The sequence below is a fragment of the Bos javanicus genome, chromosome 1 (assembly GCF_032452875.1).
Source record: "Bos javanicus breed banteng chromosome 1, ARS-OSU_banteng_1.0, whole genome shotgun sequence".
Lineage (NCBI taxonomy): Eukaryota > Metazoa > Chordata > Mammalia > Artiodactyla > Bovidae > Bos > Bos javanicus.
Window position 1 is genome coordinate 57,691,036 of NC_083868.1, and position 17,220 is coordinate 57,708,255.

At 40.0% G+C, this 17,220-nt stretch overlaps 1 long non-coding RNA gene across 1 annotated transcript in view; it reads right to left on the reverse strand.

Moving 5' to 3' along the window:
* LOC133233732 (uncharacterized) overlaps positions 1-17,220 on the reverse strand; it is a 48,038-nt gene that overhangs the window by 3,777 nt on the left and 27,041 nt on the right. The window contains exon 2 of the long non-coding RNA XR_009731834.1: positions 2,197-2,257. This is a non-coding gene — a long non-coding RNA (uncharacterized LOC133233732). The remainder of the gene's footprint in view (positions 1-2,196; positions 2,258-17,220) is intronic.

The window sequence follows — 17,220 nt, forward strand, 5'->3', positions numbered from 1 at the left end:
CCCTTCCTTACTGTAGTCTTTAGGACCACTCAGGATTTATAACTGTCATACACTTAGATGTTAACTGTCATTTCTTGGCCATCAAGTTTAATGTCATTCCACTTCAGTTGCCTGGTTCTGGTCTTTGTAGAGTTCTGACCTACTTTGTCCTTACTGCCTATTTGTAAACTTCTGTAGTCCCCCATTTCCACTGGAATTTCCCACTGTAATAGCTACTTAATGCCTCCTCCCACTCAAAGCGGGTATAACCCGAGGTGACTGACCCAGAGGAAGTTCATCCTTCAGTTTTGACAAGATATACCCAGTGAGTGTGAGTCTTCCCTGATGACTCAGTGGTAAAGAATGGAGATGTAGGTTCAGTCCCTGGGTAGGGAAGATTCTCTGGAGAAGGAAATGGCAACCCACTCCAGTATTCTTGTCTGGGAAATCCCATGGATCAAAGAGCCTGGTGGGCTACAGTTCATGGCATTGAAAAAGAGTTGGACAAAACTTAGTGACTAAACAACAACACAGTGAGTGTGTATTATAATAAATGCAGATAATGATTTTTGAAGTTAGCAGTCGTCTAACTAGGGCTTCCCTAGTGGCTTAGATGGTAAAGAATCTGCCTGCAATGCAGGAGACCTGGGCCAGCCTATACTGCTTATACATGTATTTTATTTTATTTTCCCTAGGACTCTACTTGGATGTGTTGTTGGACATGGGGGAAAGTAGGATTTGGACAGAGGATTTGACATTCATTGTAGCTGCAACCTGTAGGGATGATTCTCTAGAGAACCAGGTGGATGAGAAGCAATTCTTCTAGAAGTTGAAACAGTTCTAGATTACATGTTGAATTGTCTACCACTTTACCAAAGACACAGTAAAATACATAAATGTTATTTTTCTTCCTTAATTCTAAATGAATGTATGTGTGTATATGTCTGTGTGCGTGTATAATTCTGAGTATGTTAACAATTCTGATTTTCTCATAAAAACTAAATGAAATTTCAATTTTATTATTATTTTTTTACTTTAGTGATTAACCACAGGAAATCCTAAGGTCTGAGTCCCTGGGTCTGTGTTCAGTTTTAACTCTAGGTTCACCAGTTCTTTATTTCTAAAGGCAAATTCTCCAGTAACTGAGTCCTAGAAAGAAAAGTCTGTACACTTGAGACTAACACCCATTGTAAATCAACTATCCTCCAATAAAATTCAATATATATATATATGTATATTTGCAAAGTTGAAATAAAAGTGCTCACACAGTTGGAGCCAAAAATTCCTGTTTGGAAACAAATAGTATGACCATGCATGCGTGCTCACTTGTGTCTGACCCCAAGGACTGTAGGCCTCAAGGCTCCTCTCTCCATGAGATTCTCCAGGCGAGAACACTGGAGTGGGTTGCTGTTTCCTTCTCCAGGGGATCTTCCCAGCTGAGGGATCGAACCCGTGTCTCTTGTATCTCCTGCACTGGCAGGTGAATTCTTTACCAGGTAGGGTCAGAATGGGGTTTTTAAATATCATTTTTCCCCCACTGACTTCTTTTCAAATAAAATTTAAATTAATCAATATGCCATTGAGGCATTTTGAGGGCTTTCTGCTTCCTGGGGGGCTACAGGGCCAGACAAGACAGCTCAGCCTGGACCAAGGGAAGAAGCAGAGTGGGGGTACTGGCCACAAATTTTCTGATAGTCAGAGATGGTGACAGCTGGTCTGCGATGCTCAGATAGAAATATCTAGAACAATAATTTGATAAACCTGAAGATAGACTGTGTTGATTCATATCCAATTTATAACTTTAGGTGTACTCATGATTTTTCCTCATGATTTTCTAGGAAAAGAAATGATCACACAGTTTAATTGTCTTATTTTCTAGTTTTTCTTCAATGTTCTTTCTTAATTTTTTAAAAAGTATCTTAACCTTTAGCCACCTCCTAACTCTCTTCATTTTGAGATAATTTTGTCTTTTTCTTCCATTTCTTTCCTGAATTCAATCAATATTCATTTCATTTCTTTCTGACAGTTTTTTTTTTCTTTTTTTGGTCCACTTTTGCTTTGAATTTTTAATTTTTGATTCATCCCAAATACTGGTAAGCAAAGCTTGCAGGAGACATCAGGGGGTGGGGATGGGGGATTTTGTCGGGTAGCTGTGGAAGCCAGGGCCACACAGAGAATATTTGCAAAGGCATTCAGTCAGGCACAAACCTGGCTTACCTGAGGAAAAGCACCGAAGCTACTACGGGTCTTCCAGGCGGTACAGTGGTAAAACACCCACCTGCCAATGCAAGAGACACAAGTTTGATCCCTGGATCAGGAAGAGTTTGGAGTAGGAAATGGCAAACCACTCCAGTATTCTTGCCTAGAAAATCCCATGGACAGAGGAGCCTGGCAGGCTGCAGTCCATGGGGTCGCAAAGAGTTGGACGCGACTGTGTAACTGAGTACGCACACACTGAAGCCAGCATGGGTGAAGCAAGGGAATAACAAGATTATGCTTTTTAAATATTAAATGTTTGTCTTCATAGCAACACTATGAGCAAGATAGGATTATTAGCTTCATGTTACAGATAAGGAAGTGAGACAAAGAACCGTTAGGTTATTCACCCAAAGACACACAGAAAATAGAGCCAGGGTTTGAATCTGTGTAATCTGTGGAAAGAGGAGGAGGAGGAGAAACAGGAGGTAAGGGGGTGCCCCACCATCGAAGGTCTTGCAGAGGACTTCTGGGACTCTGGTTTTTACTGTGAGTGAGGCGGGACACCATGGGAAGATTTCAGTCAATGGAGTAACATATTTTGATTTACATTGCAAAAGGATCTGCCTGGCTGACGGGTATAAAACAGACTGCAAACAATAGTGCCTGCTAAGAAACTGTTAAAATAAATATGGCTGAGGTTACTGGATCACCTGATAATCATGAAATCTGATTTTTTATGTAAAATCTATTTTTTTTAAAAAGTTGACAACCAATTTAGACCTTTCTGTACATTGTGACAGCTGATCTTAGAACATAACTGCTGACCTCTCTGCCCTGTACACACATCTCTGCTCTTGCAGGAGGGGCTCTGTGGCCTGTACCTGCTCTTTACTTGAAAAGGGATGTGCCACAAGTGAATCAGCTTAGTCATCGCTGAAGTGAGGGGGCGACCTAGCAAAGAAGAGGCATAGCGAAACTGTCCCCTGGGGGATTTCACTTCCCTTACAGTGTTTATTCTGCTCCCCCACGTCACCCTGGATGGACTGCCTGAGAGAGGCCCCGGTGCTTTCTCTTCCTCCTGGTCTACCCCTTGCCCTTCTACATGCAATCTCAGAGAGGGAGTGGCTGAGGCAACCCAGACTGGTGTTTGAGATCATCTCAGTTCTTTTTTTCCCACCTGTGGAGACTCAAGATCCTGAGTTACAAACTCCCCCCTCTGCCAGTGCTGCCTTCACATTGATAACTATGTTTTGCCAGCCTACATGAGGTAGCTGTACAAAGCTTGTGGGGAGAGAAGCATGCAAGGATTTGTATTTCTACTTTTTTAATTGCAGTTTAGTTGCTTTACAATGTTGGGTTAGTTTCTGCTGTACAGCATGGCGAATCAACTTACATAAACATATATCCCCTCCTTGTCACCACAGAGCATGGAGTTCCCTGTGCTATATAGTAGGTTCTCATTAATTATCTATTTTATACATAGTAGCAGTGTACATATGTGAATCGAATCTCCCAGTTCAGCCCTCCCCCTTTGGTATCCATATGTTTGTTCTCCATGTCTGTGTCTTTATTTCTGCTTTGCAGATAGGTTCATCTGTACCGTTTTCCTAGATTCCACATATATATATATAATATACAATATTTGTTCTTCTCTTTCTGACTTCATTCTGTATGACAGTTTCTAGGTCCATCCATATCTCTGCAAATGGCACGATTTTGTGTTCGTTTGTTTGTTTTGGTCTGAGTAATATTCTATTATATATATGTTCCACATCTTCTTTATCCATTCCTCTGTTGATGGATATTTAGGTTGCTTCCATATCCTGGTTATTGTAAACAGTGCTGCAATGGACATTGGGGTGCATGTATCTTTTGTAATTATGATTTTCTCTGTGTATATTTCCGGGAGTCAAATTGCTGGGTCATACAGTAGGTCTATTTTGAGTTTTTAAGAAACCTCCATATTATTCACAGTAGGAGCCTTTTTATCTCCTCCAGACAGAATCATACAAACTAATGCAGATGAGCCCATTAGTCACTAGGGTATAACCGGTATTGGTCTGAGAAGATCTCCGTGGGATTCCTGAGGGGTCTAAGAGCTGAGGTTCTATTTAGAAGGAAAGTCCTTGTCTGTTCTCCATGCATTTCTTTTTGATATGGTCACAAAACCTACACATAGATTCACCTTAGGAAGTCTGCCACGAGCTTGGAGACTTTATCTTCTCAGCAGCTGATGTGAGAGTTCCTAAGGTAGAAATGATGGGCTTTGATAGGCTTGTGAGGAGGCTGAAAGTCATGGTCTAGATTTTAAGTGGGCTTCCTAGGTGGCAATAGTGGTAAAGAACCCAGCTGCCAATGCAGGAGACATAAGAGACACGAGTTAGGTCCCTGGAGGAGGGCATGGCAATTCACTCCGTATTCTTGCCTGGAGAATCCCATGGACAGAGGAGTCTAGTGGGCTATGGTCCATAATATGACATGATTGAAGCAACTTAGCACGCACCATGCACAGGTTTTAAGTAGAGAAGGAAATTTTTAAAAAGACTGGGACCAAGTCCTATAGGACGAACATGAAGTGTGACAGGAGACTGGCTGGGGAAGGGGAGAGGGATTTAGAGAAGTTCGTGCTGCCTGAGGTGGAGGAATTGAGTAAATGCTGTGCACTGGAGGGTGAGCCCCTTTCCCATGAATTCCCAGATCTTCGTGAAAACTAAAAACAAAATTCTGGCTATTCTTAGTGTGATAGAATTCTTGTGAGAACTGGTGAAGTGCCTTGAGCATCAGGGCTGGCCTGGGGCAGAAACAGTCAACGTGCACAACCCAGGGGAAGAGTCAAATTCTAGGCTAAGGTATTTGACACAGGCACTAATATGAGCCAGGTGGACCCTTGCAGGACAGCTGTGCAGACAGATCTGGATGCTTCCTGCACCTCATTCCATCCTTCTCCTTGGCTCCCTGGAGGTCTCTCTCCTAATCCTAATATTTCTATTTCAAGCCAGTAAGCTCAGTTCCCGGAGAAGACAATGGCACCCCACTCCAGTACTCTTGCCTGGAAAATCCCATGGACAGAGGAGCCTGGTAGGCTCCAGTCCATGAGGCTGCGAAGAGTTTGCTGCAACAGCAGCAAGCTCAGTTCCCAAATATTTGAGACTTTTTTCTGAGAGGTGGTCAAGCGTGAACATAGTGGAGAAGTTCAGTCTGGATTGAGATCCTGGCTTGGCTAGTTTCAGCAGCAAGTCCTTGTTGGAGTCTATCTATGCATCAGTTTCTCCAACTATAAAACGTTATATTCAGATTACCAATCTCATAGGCATATTGTGAGTATTAAACAAGCTGACACATGTAAAGTGCTTAAAATTAGGCCTTGTTCATGGTAAGCCTTCACTAAAGTAGACCTGTTTATTATTACTTAATACTGGAAAGAAAAAGGTAGCTTAGCCACAATACCAAACTTTTATTTTTTTGATCACTGAAATTTCTTTGAAGTTTCAAACTAGTCATAATTGTTATTTAAAAATTTTTGATTTTGAGGTATAATTGACATGATAATCTGCACACATATAAAGTAGGCAATCTGATAAATTTTGAATATATATATATGTATAATGTATGAGGTTATATACACCGATGAAACCATCATCAAAATCAAGAAAGCGGACATAAACATTCATCCCAAAAAGTTTCCTTGTGGTCCTTAATTAGTCTCCTTCCAAGCCTCCATGCTCTCCTCTACTCCCTGTTACCAATGAACAATTGCTTTTGTTGCTGTCACCACAGATATTTTTTTTTTGCACTTTCAGAATTTTATATAAATAGAATCATGTGTGCTCTTTGGGTGTTTTCTTTCACTTAGAAGGATTATTTTAATATCCTTCCACGTTGCAGTATGTATCAGTAGTTCATTCCTCTTTATTGCTAAGTGGTGTTCTGTTGTATAGATACACCTTAATTTACCTATTCATCTGTGGCTAGAAAATTGGGTTGTTTCTAGGTTTCTACTACAAAATAGTTGCTATGAGTACATGCATGAACCTTTTGGTGTGAACCTTATGGTTTTTGTTTCTTTTATGTAAATACCTAAGAGGAGAAACAGCTAGATCATAAATACATTTTTACTTTTTAAGAAGCTGCTAAACTGCTTTCCAAAGTAGTTTTGTCAGTTTTATATTCCCATCAGCAGTTTCTCATCCATGTTATATATTGTCAGTCTTTTTCGTTTTAGTCCTTCTAATAGATGTATAGTGTTAGCTCATTGTGAACTTTATTTGCATTTCCTTAATGACTAACAATGCTGAGTGCCTTATCATTTACATACTCATTATCTATCTTTTTTGATGAAGGGAAATGTCTGCTCAAGTACTTTGCCCATTTTTAAAAATTGGATAATTGGCTTTCATATTATTGATTTTTAAGAATTATTTATATATTCTGGATACAGTGATTTTTTCAGATACATGCTTTGCAAATATCTCAAGTCTGCAGCTTGACTTTTCATTCTCTTAACAGTGCTTTTTATTTTCTTTTATCTTTAATGAAAAATAATTTTTTTTTCTTCCTTTGGCCATGCCCCATGGCATGTAGGATCTAGTTCCCTGACTAGGGATTAAACTCATGCCCACTCCTGCAGTGGAAGCTCAGATTCCTAACCACTGTACCACCAGGAAAGTTTCTTAATAGTGTTTTTAAAAGAGTAGAAATTTAAAATTTTTCATTAACCCCAATTAATTTGTTTTCTTTATAGATACTGGTTTTGGTGTTGGACAGAAGAAAATTTTGCCTAACCAAAGTTTTATTTTATGTTTTATACAGTTTTATAGCTTTGATTTTACAGTTAGGTCTATGATCCATATTGAGTTAATTTTTCATATGTTATGAGACAGATCAGACTTCTTTTTTTTGCATAAAGATATCCAATTATTACAGCATGGTTTGTTTTTATTTTGTAGCTTGTTAATACAGTTAATTATATTGATTGATTTTTGAATATTAAGTCAACACTACACTCATGGGATAAACACAACTTTCTCATATTATATTATCCCTTTTACATATTTTTGGATCATATAGCTAAATTTTTGTTTAGATTTTTTGTGTTTATATTCATGAGGGATGTTATTCTATAGTTTTCTTTTTTATCGTCTTTGTCTGGTTTTGGTATCAGAGTCATGCTGGTCTCATAGAATGAGTTGAGAGCAATTTCCTCCTCTTCTGTTTTTTTTTTTCTTTTTTTGCAAGAGTTTGAGAAAGATTGGTTTTAATTTCTCTTTTAATATTTAGTAGAATTCACCACTGAAATCATTTGGTCCAGAGTTTTTCTTTGTTAAGAGTTTTAAAATTATTGACTCAATCTCCTGCTATAGATCTTTTCAAATTTTCTGTTTCTTCTTGAGTTAGTTTTGATAGTTTTTGACCCATTAGTTATTTAGGAGTATGTTGTTTTATTTTCACATATTTATGAATTCCCCAAATTTCCTGATACTGGGTTCTAATTTTATTTCATTGTGGTCAGAGAGTATATTTCGTATGATTGCAGTCGTTTAAAATGCAGTCATTTAAAATACAGCCTCCAAGGCAGGTTTAAGTGAAGGCTGCTGAGATCACCCTCTCACCTTTGTCAAACTTTTCTCTTGGCCTATTTAGAGTTTCTTTAGATGCTAAGTTGGATTCTGCAGGCACCATGCAGCCAATGAGGCCTTGGCTCAACTTTCCTAACTGGGCTTCTTCCTGACTCAGTTCACCAATCATTTGATTGGGATAAAGATAGTTCAGTTCAATTCAGTTGCTCAGTCATGTCCGACTCTTTGTGACCCCCTGGACTGCAGCACACCAGGCCTCCCTATCCATCACCAACTCCTGGAGTTTACTCAAACTCATATCCATTGAGTTGGTGATGCCATCCAACCATCTCATGCTCTGTCATCCCCTTCTCCTCCCACCTTCAATCTTTCTCAGCAACTGGGTCTTTTCAAATGAGTCAGTTCTTCGTATCAGGTGTCCAAAGTATTGGAGTTTCAGCTTCAACATCAGTCCTTCCAATGAATATTCAGGACTGATTTCCTTTAGGATGGACTGGTTGGATCTCCTTGCAGTCCAAGGGACTCTCAAGAGTCTTCTCCAACACCAGAGTTCAAAAGCATCAATTCTTCAGCGCTCAGCTTTCTTTATAGTCCAACTCTCACATTCAAACATGACTATTGGAAAAACCATAGCCTTGACTAGATGGACCTTTGTTGGCAAAGTAATGTCTCTGCTTTTTAATATGCTACCTAGATTGGTCATAACTTTCCTTCCAAGGAGTAAGTGTCTTTTAATTTCAAGGCTGGAATCACCACCTGCAGTGATTTTGAAGCCCCTGAAAAATAAAGTCTGTCAGTTTCCACTGTTTCCCCATCTATTTCCCATGAAGTGACGGGACCAGATGCCACGATCTTCATTTTCTGAATGTTGAGTTTTAAGCCAACTTTTTCACTCTCCTCTTTCATTTTTATCAAGAGGCTCTTTAGTTCTTCTTCACTTTCTGCCATAAGGGTGATGTCATCTGTGTAACTGAGGTTATTGGTATTTCTCCCAGCAATCTTGATTCCAGCTTGTGCTTCATTCAGCCCAGCGTTTCTCATGATGTACTCTGCATATAAGTTAAATAAGCAGGGTGACAATTTACAGCCTTGACGAACTCCTTCCCGATTTGGAACAAGTCTGTTGTTCCATGTCCAGTTCTAACTGTTGCCTCCTGACCTGCATACAGGTTTCTCAAAAGGCAGGTCAGGTGGTCTGGTATTTCCATCTCTTTAACAATTTTTCACAGTTAGTAGTGATCCACACAGTCAAAACCTTTGGCATAGTCAATGAAACAGAAATAAATGTTTTTCTGGAACTCTCTTGCTTTTTCAATGATCCAGCAGATGTTGGCAGTTTGATCTCTGGTTCTTCTGCCTTTTCTAAATCCAGCTTGAACATCTGGAAGTTCACGGTTCATGTATTGCTGAAGCCTGGCTTGGAGAATTTTGAGCAGTACTTTGCTAGTGTGTGAGATGTGTGCAATTGTGCAATAGTTTGAGCATTCTTTGGCATTGCCTTTCTTTGGGATTGGAATGAAAACTGACCTTTTCCAGTCCTGTGGCCACTGCTGAGTTTTCTAAATTTGCTTGAATATTGAGTGCAGCACTTTTGCAGCATCATCTTTTAGGATTTGAGATAGTTCAACTGGAATTCCATCACCTCCACTAGCTTTGTTTATAGTGGTGCTTCCTAAGACCAACCTGACTTTGCATTCCAGGATGTCTGGCTCTAGGTGAGTGATCATAACACCATGATTATCTGGGTCATGAAGATCTTTTTCGTATAGTTCTTCTGTGTATTCTTGCACCTCTTCTGCTTCTGTTAAGTCCATACCATTTCTGTCCTTTATTGAGCCCATCTTTGCATGAAATATTCCACTGGTATCTCTAATTTTCTTGAAGAGATCTCTAGTCTTTCCCATTCTTTTGTTTTTCTCTATTTCTTTGCAATGACCACTGAGGAAGGCTTTCTTATCTCTCCCTTCTATTCTTTGGAACTCTGCATTCAAGTAGGTATATCTTTCCTTTTCTCCTTTGCTTTTTGCTTCTCTTCTTTTCACAGCTATTTGTAAGGCCTCCTCAGACAGCCATTTTGCCTTTTTGCATTTCTTTTTCTTGGGGATGGTCTTGATCCCTGTCTCCTGTACAATGTCATGAACCTCTGTCCATAGTTCATCAGGCACTCTGTCAGATCTAATCCCTTGAATCTATTTCTCACTTCCACTGTATAATCATAAGGGATTTGATTTAGGTCATACCTGAATGGTCTAGTGGTTTTCCCTACTTCTTCAATTTAAGTCTGAATTTAGCAATAAGGAGTTCATGATCTGAGCCACAATTGGCTCCTGATCTTGTTTTTGCTGAATCTATAGAGCTTCTCCATCTTTGGCTGCAAAGAATATAATCAATCTGATTTTGTTGTTGACCATCTGGTGATGTCCATGTGTAGGGTCTTCTCTTGTGTTGTTGAAAGAGGGTGTTTGCTATGACCAGTGCGTTCTCTTGGCAAAACTCTATTAGCCTTTGCCCTGCTTCATTCTGTACTCCTAGGCCAAATTTGCCTGTTACCCCAGGTGTTTCTTGACTTCCTACTTTTGCATTCCAGTCCCCTATAATGAAAAAGACATGTTTTGAGGGTGTTAGTTCTAGAAGGTCTTGTAGGTCTTCATAGAACCATTTAACTTCAGCTTCTTCAGCATTATTGGTCGGGACGTAGACTTGGATTACTGTGATATTGAATGGTTTGCCTTGGAAATTAACAGAGATCATTCTGTCATTTTTGAGATTGCATCCAAGTACTGCATTTTGGACTCTTTTGTTGACTATGGTGGTTACTCCATTTCTTCTAAGGGATTCTTGACCACAGTAGTAGATATAATGGTCATCTGGATTAAATTAACCTATTCTAGTCCATTTTAGTTCACTGATTCCTAAAATGTCAATGTTCATTCTTGCCATCTCCTGTTTGACCACTTCCAATTTGCCTTGATTCATGGACCTAACATTCCAGGTTCCTATGCAATATTGCTCTTTACAGCATCAGACTTTGCTTCTATCACCAGTCACATCCACAACTGGGTGTTGTTTTTGCTTTGGCCTTGTCTCTTCATTCTTTCTGGAGTTATTTCTCCACTGATCTCCAGTAGCATATTGGACACCTACCGAAAATTCATCTTTCAGTGTCCTATCTTTTTTCCTTTTCATGCCGTTTAAGGGTTTCTCAAGGCAAAAATACTGAAGTGGTTTGCCTAAAGTTAGGAATGCCCTTATATCTCTGGTTGACAAAGCTGAAGAGTATTCCAATTCTAGGAACACTGATAAGTGGAAATGAATGTAAGGTTAAATTTATTAGGTTACTTTATAAGAGCTGTTTTACAAAATTCAAATGAACATTAGAATAGATGTGGTTGGATTTCTAATGGTGGGTTTTTTTTGTTACAAGTTTCATTTCCTTATCTAGAATCCAGCTACACGCACCCCTCCCCCCACTTACTGTGTTGAAATTAGAACAATAAAATTTTCCTTTCCCTCAAAAGTCTCAGTGAACTCCCCCAACTCCCCAATAATAGGGCTGTGGTGTTTCCTGGCTTCTGACAACCCATTAGGATGTTTCAGTGTTTTATCCTTCTTCTCTGAAGCTCTTAGATATGGAGTTCATAGAATAGTGTACTCAACTACTCTGAGGCAAGTATGTATCAGAGTCCATGATGGGCTTATTTATCTGAGGAAAGGTCTAAGCCAGTACAGGTGAGATCAAATTGAGCTCTGCAGATGGAAGGGAAGTGAATTAGGTAAATAGAACACATTGGCACCTAGAATCACTGGTAGGTTCTTCCACTGACATCCTGCTGTGTGATTATGGTCATATCAAAGAAACCCTTAGAGGCTTTGTTTTCACCAGTTAGAAACAGGAAAATTAAGCCCAGCTAGAAAGGATCTTGTGCTATTTGCCCCAAGTAAAAAGATTGCCATTTTTCTTTTGTTGTGTTCCTTTAGCCGCTGCCACCAAGAGAGGGTTTTGCTTTAGTTGTGAATATGTTTGACCCATAGTATTTCTCTGACTCAATGAACCAAGAACATAAATGTTTGATTAGAAGTTTAACTTCATATTAAATATCAAGTTAGGGGAATTAATGTCTAGTTACAAGCTATGCATAAGAAGGATTTGTTAAAAGAATAGGATTTCAAGGAAACACAAATCTTTATATTGACATATAGACTGTTGTATATTTTAAAGTCAACCTTTGCAGTTAGCATTTAATTCAATCATTTAACTCTAGTTCAAACTCTGAGACATAAAAATAAAAGTCACCCCACTTCTTTTCTAGATTCAGAAAATCATATCCCAGACTGGGAAACAGATATAAATATGAATAAATAAATATACGCATACACATTGTGACTATGTCCTACATAGGACAAGATAATGACATAAGGTAAGAAATTGTAGATGCCATTTCAACCCCTTAATGCTTCTGAGTAAAATAAAAAGCTGTTCTTAACAAAAATGAAGAAGAGAAAATAAAAACTTTCTTGCCTGTGACCAAGAAGGTGAAGTTTTTATCATTGTAAGCCCTCCACTATCTTCTGTCCTTGAGGAGGACATAGTGCAGGTATCACAATGGCTAAAAGCGTTGGGTGAAAAAAAAAATGCCCTCAAGTTAAGGACTGAAAACCACGAGGAGGCAGACAGCATCTGGAGGCAATCATTCTACAATGAGTAGATCCATACACTACCCACCCTTCTGCTTCCAAAGTCATCATATGGCTTGTGGTGTTTGTAACAGCATACGAGCAAGAGAGAAAGGGAGAAGGGAGAAAGCCAATGTTCCTGCTCTCCTGTCTCTGCTCCATCACCAATTTTGATTAGAGGAAACTAAGCTCTAGCCATCATGAGAGCAGTGAGGCATTATCTCTCACCATCTCACTCACTACACAGTCTTAGTGGTAGTGTTAGTTGGTCTGTCATGTCTGACTCTGTGCGATCCCATGGACTGTAGCCTGCCAGGCTCCTCTGTCCATGGGATTCTCCAGGAAAGAATACTGGAGTGGGTTGCCATTCTCTTCTCCAGAGGATCTTCCTGATCCAGGGGTTGAACCCCGGTCTCCTGCATTGCAGGCAGATTACTCTTTGAGCTACAGGGAAGACCTTAAGAAGTCTCTTAATCTGATTGAGTCTCAGCTTTTTTATTCACAAAACAAGATGATTGCCCAGGTGGTCCTAATGTTTGTCCAAGCTGTCAGACATGGAGATCCCAGAACTGGAAGCAATTACCATGAACATATGATGTAAAATATTAAGTAATAAATATAAAACAGAGACAATTAAAGTAGTCAGTAGGAAAAACAGTCACAACGTGAAACACGACATGAAACAAACGATCAAGATTTATTTTGTAACCTGGATGAGCTCAGCTAGCTAGCATCTATTTCCATTACAGCTTATTATCTTCACTTTGCAATACTAATCATCCTCTTGATTTGGTCAACTTAGTTATTAGTGATCTCAGAGACAGAAAACTTTCCTGGGGAGATTATTGTTCTATTTTTATGGATCCATGGCTGTTTTTATACTTAACTTTGGCCAGACACCAAAGAACATCTGGTATTTTATAAAATGTCACCTTTGAATAGAAATTTGGCAATCACGTGCTGAGTTCTGGAAAATGACATACTGTCTAACTAGAGTCCATGTGTGGGTTCCTGTAACAGATCTGAAAGGAAAGTGATTTGATTTGACCCACCCAGAAACCCCGACTGAGGGCTCTCCTCTATGATGACTTTTCTTACTAGTGGACATATGCTGCATTCCTTAGCACCATTTCAAACATAATTAACCCATGGATACCAGCTGGTACATGGAGCAGCCTGCCAGGTGAGAGAGAAAGGATAAAGGGAGGGAGAACTGGATTCCAGAGCCACAGAGTATCAGTGCAGGTTGGGACACTCTGGCTTAGTTCTTGTCACTCAAATATGAAGCATGGCCACCTAGATTAAAGGAAAGACATTACTGATGCTACTTTACCTGCTTTTACACTCTCTCTTTTTTTTCTGGTGAAAGTGAAAGCTGTGCCTCAGATTGGAACTTGAATCATCGTCTTTTAATTATTAACAGAATCACTCACCTTGTGGCCACACTTACTGAGGCTTGGGTTCTTTGCATCTCAGTGCAGAAAGAATTCAGTGAGAGACAAATAGGTTAAGAAGTGGATTTATTTAGAGAAATACACATTCCATAGACAGAATGAGATTCCTCTCAAAAGGCTAGAGCGGCCTTAGGGCGTAGGGGTCATCTTGGAAAGTGAGAGAAGCCAAGGGAGAAACACATTCCACAGAAGGCATCTCAGAAGGCAAGAGGCCCTGAAATATGGAGTGATTGTTTTTTATGAGCCAAGTAACTTTATAGGTTAATGAGTGGAAGGATTATTTCAACTATTTCAACGAAGTGGGGGGGAGGATAAATTTCCAAGAACTGAGTCACTGCCTACTTTTTGACCTTTGATGATTAGCATCAGAACTGTCACGGTGCTGGTGGGTGTGTCATTTAGATGCTAATTTATTACAATGAGCATATAATGAGGCTCAAGTTCTACTGGAAGGTGAATCTTCCACCATCTTGGACCTAGTTGGTTCTAGCCAGTTTATGTTGTATCCTCAAAAACTCTTATTCTTTTAGAGGTTGTGTGCCCTGTCCCCTTCCCTCCTGTTTCAAAAGCATTTGGAGTATCTTTAGCCTCTGGAGCTAGACTGCCTGAATTTAACTCTTTACCTTGCTCTTGCTCACTATGAAAGCTTGAGCAAGTTACTGATCCTCTCTGTGTCTTAATTATCTCATTTAAAAAATGGAAATAAACCCTGCAAGACACATGGCATGGCCAAACAAACAAAAAACTGATGTGTGTAAAGCACATATTATACTTGATTGGCACAGTGTTCAGTAAGCAGTAGTTCTCATTAGCTATAGCCATTCTTTCCTGAATGACTGGAAGGGGAAACCAGGAGAGGCCATGTTTCTTTCCTCAAACACACTGAGCTTCGGGCCCAGCAAACTCTTCATCACTGTCCCAATTTAATCTATGATTGTATCACTCTGCTTCAACCTCTGGGGCTTGGATGGCTCAGAAGGCACAGGTAGCCCCAGGGTTCTGATGAACACCAAGGCTCTGTTGAAAATTTCTGGGCATATCCAACCTGGTGGAATACTGGCATTGGGTCCGCTGTGAGTCCCAGAGAAGCACCTGTTCCTTACCAATTTGTCTTCCTTTTCAGTGACTGCTATAGACTGAATGTTTATGTGCCCCTAAAATTCCTATGTTGAGATCCTAACTCCCCAATGATAGTGTTAGGAGGAGGGGGCTTTGATAGGTGATTAGGTCATGAGGGTGGAATGCTTATGAATGAGATTAGTGCCCTGTTAAAAAGACCCAAGAAAGCTCCCTAGATCTTGCATGTGAAGACACAGTGAGAAGATGATGTAACATGTACTGTGTGCATGCATACTAAGTCACTTTAGTCGTGTCTGATTCTTTGCAATCCAAAGGACCATAGCCTGCCAGGCTCCTCTGTCTGTGGGATGTTCCAGGCAAGAATACTAGAGTGGGTTGCCATGTCTTCCTCCAGGGAATCTTTCCAACTCAGAGATTGAATCTGCATCTCTTACATCTCCTGAATTGGCAGGTGGATTCTTTACCACTAGTGCCGCCTGGGAGGCCATGTATTATGCGCTGTGCTGAGCTGTGCTTAGTCGCTCAGTTGTGTCTGACTCTTTGCAACCTCATGGACCATAACCTGTCAGGCACTCCTGTTCATGGGGATTCTCCAGGCAAGAATACTGGAGGGGTTGCGATGCATCCCTCCAGGGGATGTTCCCAACTCAGGGACTGAATCCACATCTCCTCCATTGGCAGGCAGGTTCTTTACCACTAGTGCCACCTGGGAAGCCCATGTACTATGTACCAGAGACCAAGTCTGCCAGCACCTTGACTTTGTACTTTGTACTGCCCAGCCTACAGAGCTGTGGGCAGTAAATGTTTGTTGTTTAATACAAAAAAAAAAAAAAAAAAATAGTACCCACTTTATAGAGCTATTGTGAAAACTGAAGGACTTAATACATGTTTTTAAAAAAGCACTTAGATCAGTGTCTGGCACAGAGTAAACTCTATGTAAATATCAGCTATTATTATACTAACCTTCAAAACAGAAAAGTCCTTGATAAGATATAAAATGTCTTGAATAGTTTATTTGAAAGATTATCAGTCTTACAGTTTATTTCCTTGGATAATTCTTAATCCTTTTAGCATCTTAACTTCATCTGCTTCTTTCTGCCACCTGCTTCTTTATGGATGAAAAAAAGCAGATGCTTCTGAGTCTCGAAACAAATGGTTTTTCTCACCAAGGTGCCTCTCTTTATCTATGCTTGGATATATGCTTTGATCTGCTCAGGACAGAAAGCAATTTATAGGTCTGAAATGAACATTTTCCTTCTGTTATGAAGCTCAAACAATGAAACTTTCCCATTGAAAATGGGCTTTGTCCTGCTAACTAGACAGAGTTGTGTCTGCCTGGGGATGGACAGCAACTGTGTTGGTGCTGAGCCACAAACCAAACAAAACTCCAAGGGCTTTGGAGTTTAGACAATAGCTGAATTACAAGGGCACCGTCCCAGAAGAGACCATGCTTATTTTTGCAGACCTGGGCAATAAAATGGCTGTGTCTTTGAAACCAGTTGCCCAGATCTTTACTTTACTGGGATGAGCCTTTCCCTTGACAGTAGAGAATTCCCAACATGGGGAGAAAATAGGTTCCCTATCATAGTCCCTGGTATAGCTTGGATGACTATAATCATGATGTTAAATCAGTGGGGACTGATTCCACCATGCTAAGAAAAACAAATTGGACCAGGATGGATGATGTTGTTTTGACCTGCAATTCAGGCAAACAAGGAGATTATTGCAAACTCAGATGGGTGGAGAGTTTCCCAGAAATGCTGAGTAATGGCCAGAGGATATGCTATGATCTGAGATAAATACCTTGCCAAATTTAAGGTCCCACAAGAGTAGTTAATTTCAAGTAAAACACCCGTGTAACAGTCCTAGAACCAGCCCTAGGGTTCAAATGGCAATGGAGACTCGCTGGCCCTCAAAGTATTCTCAACACTCATCAAAATCCCCTTCTCTTAGGAGGTTCATAACTTCCAGAGAGAAGAAAAGAGTGATAAAACCAATTTTTATTAAGATGTTCAGGCCTGAATGTGAAGCTCCATCCATGCTCCAGAGTTATCCACTCTTTGAAAAAGAACTGAAAAATAAAAGAGTAATTAGTCACCTCCCACAGAAAACCCCAAAGCAGAATTTCAGGCCATGTGTAATTCATCATATTATCATCACCTATGTCACCACCTTCTCTTCACTCACAAAGCTAACCCTGCAGCACTTCCCTGAACAAACAGTCCAGTCCTGCAAACTTGTAAGTGTGGCAATGTGCA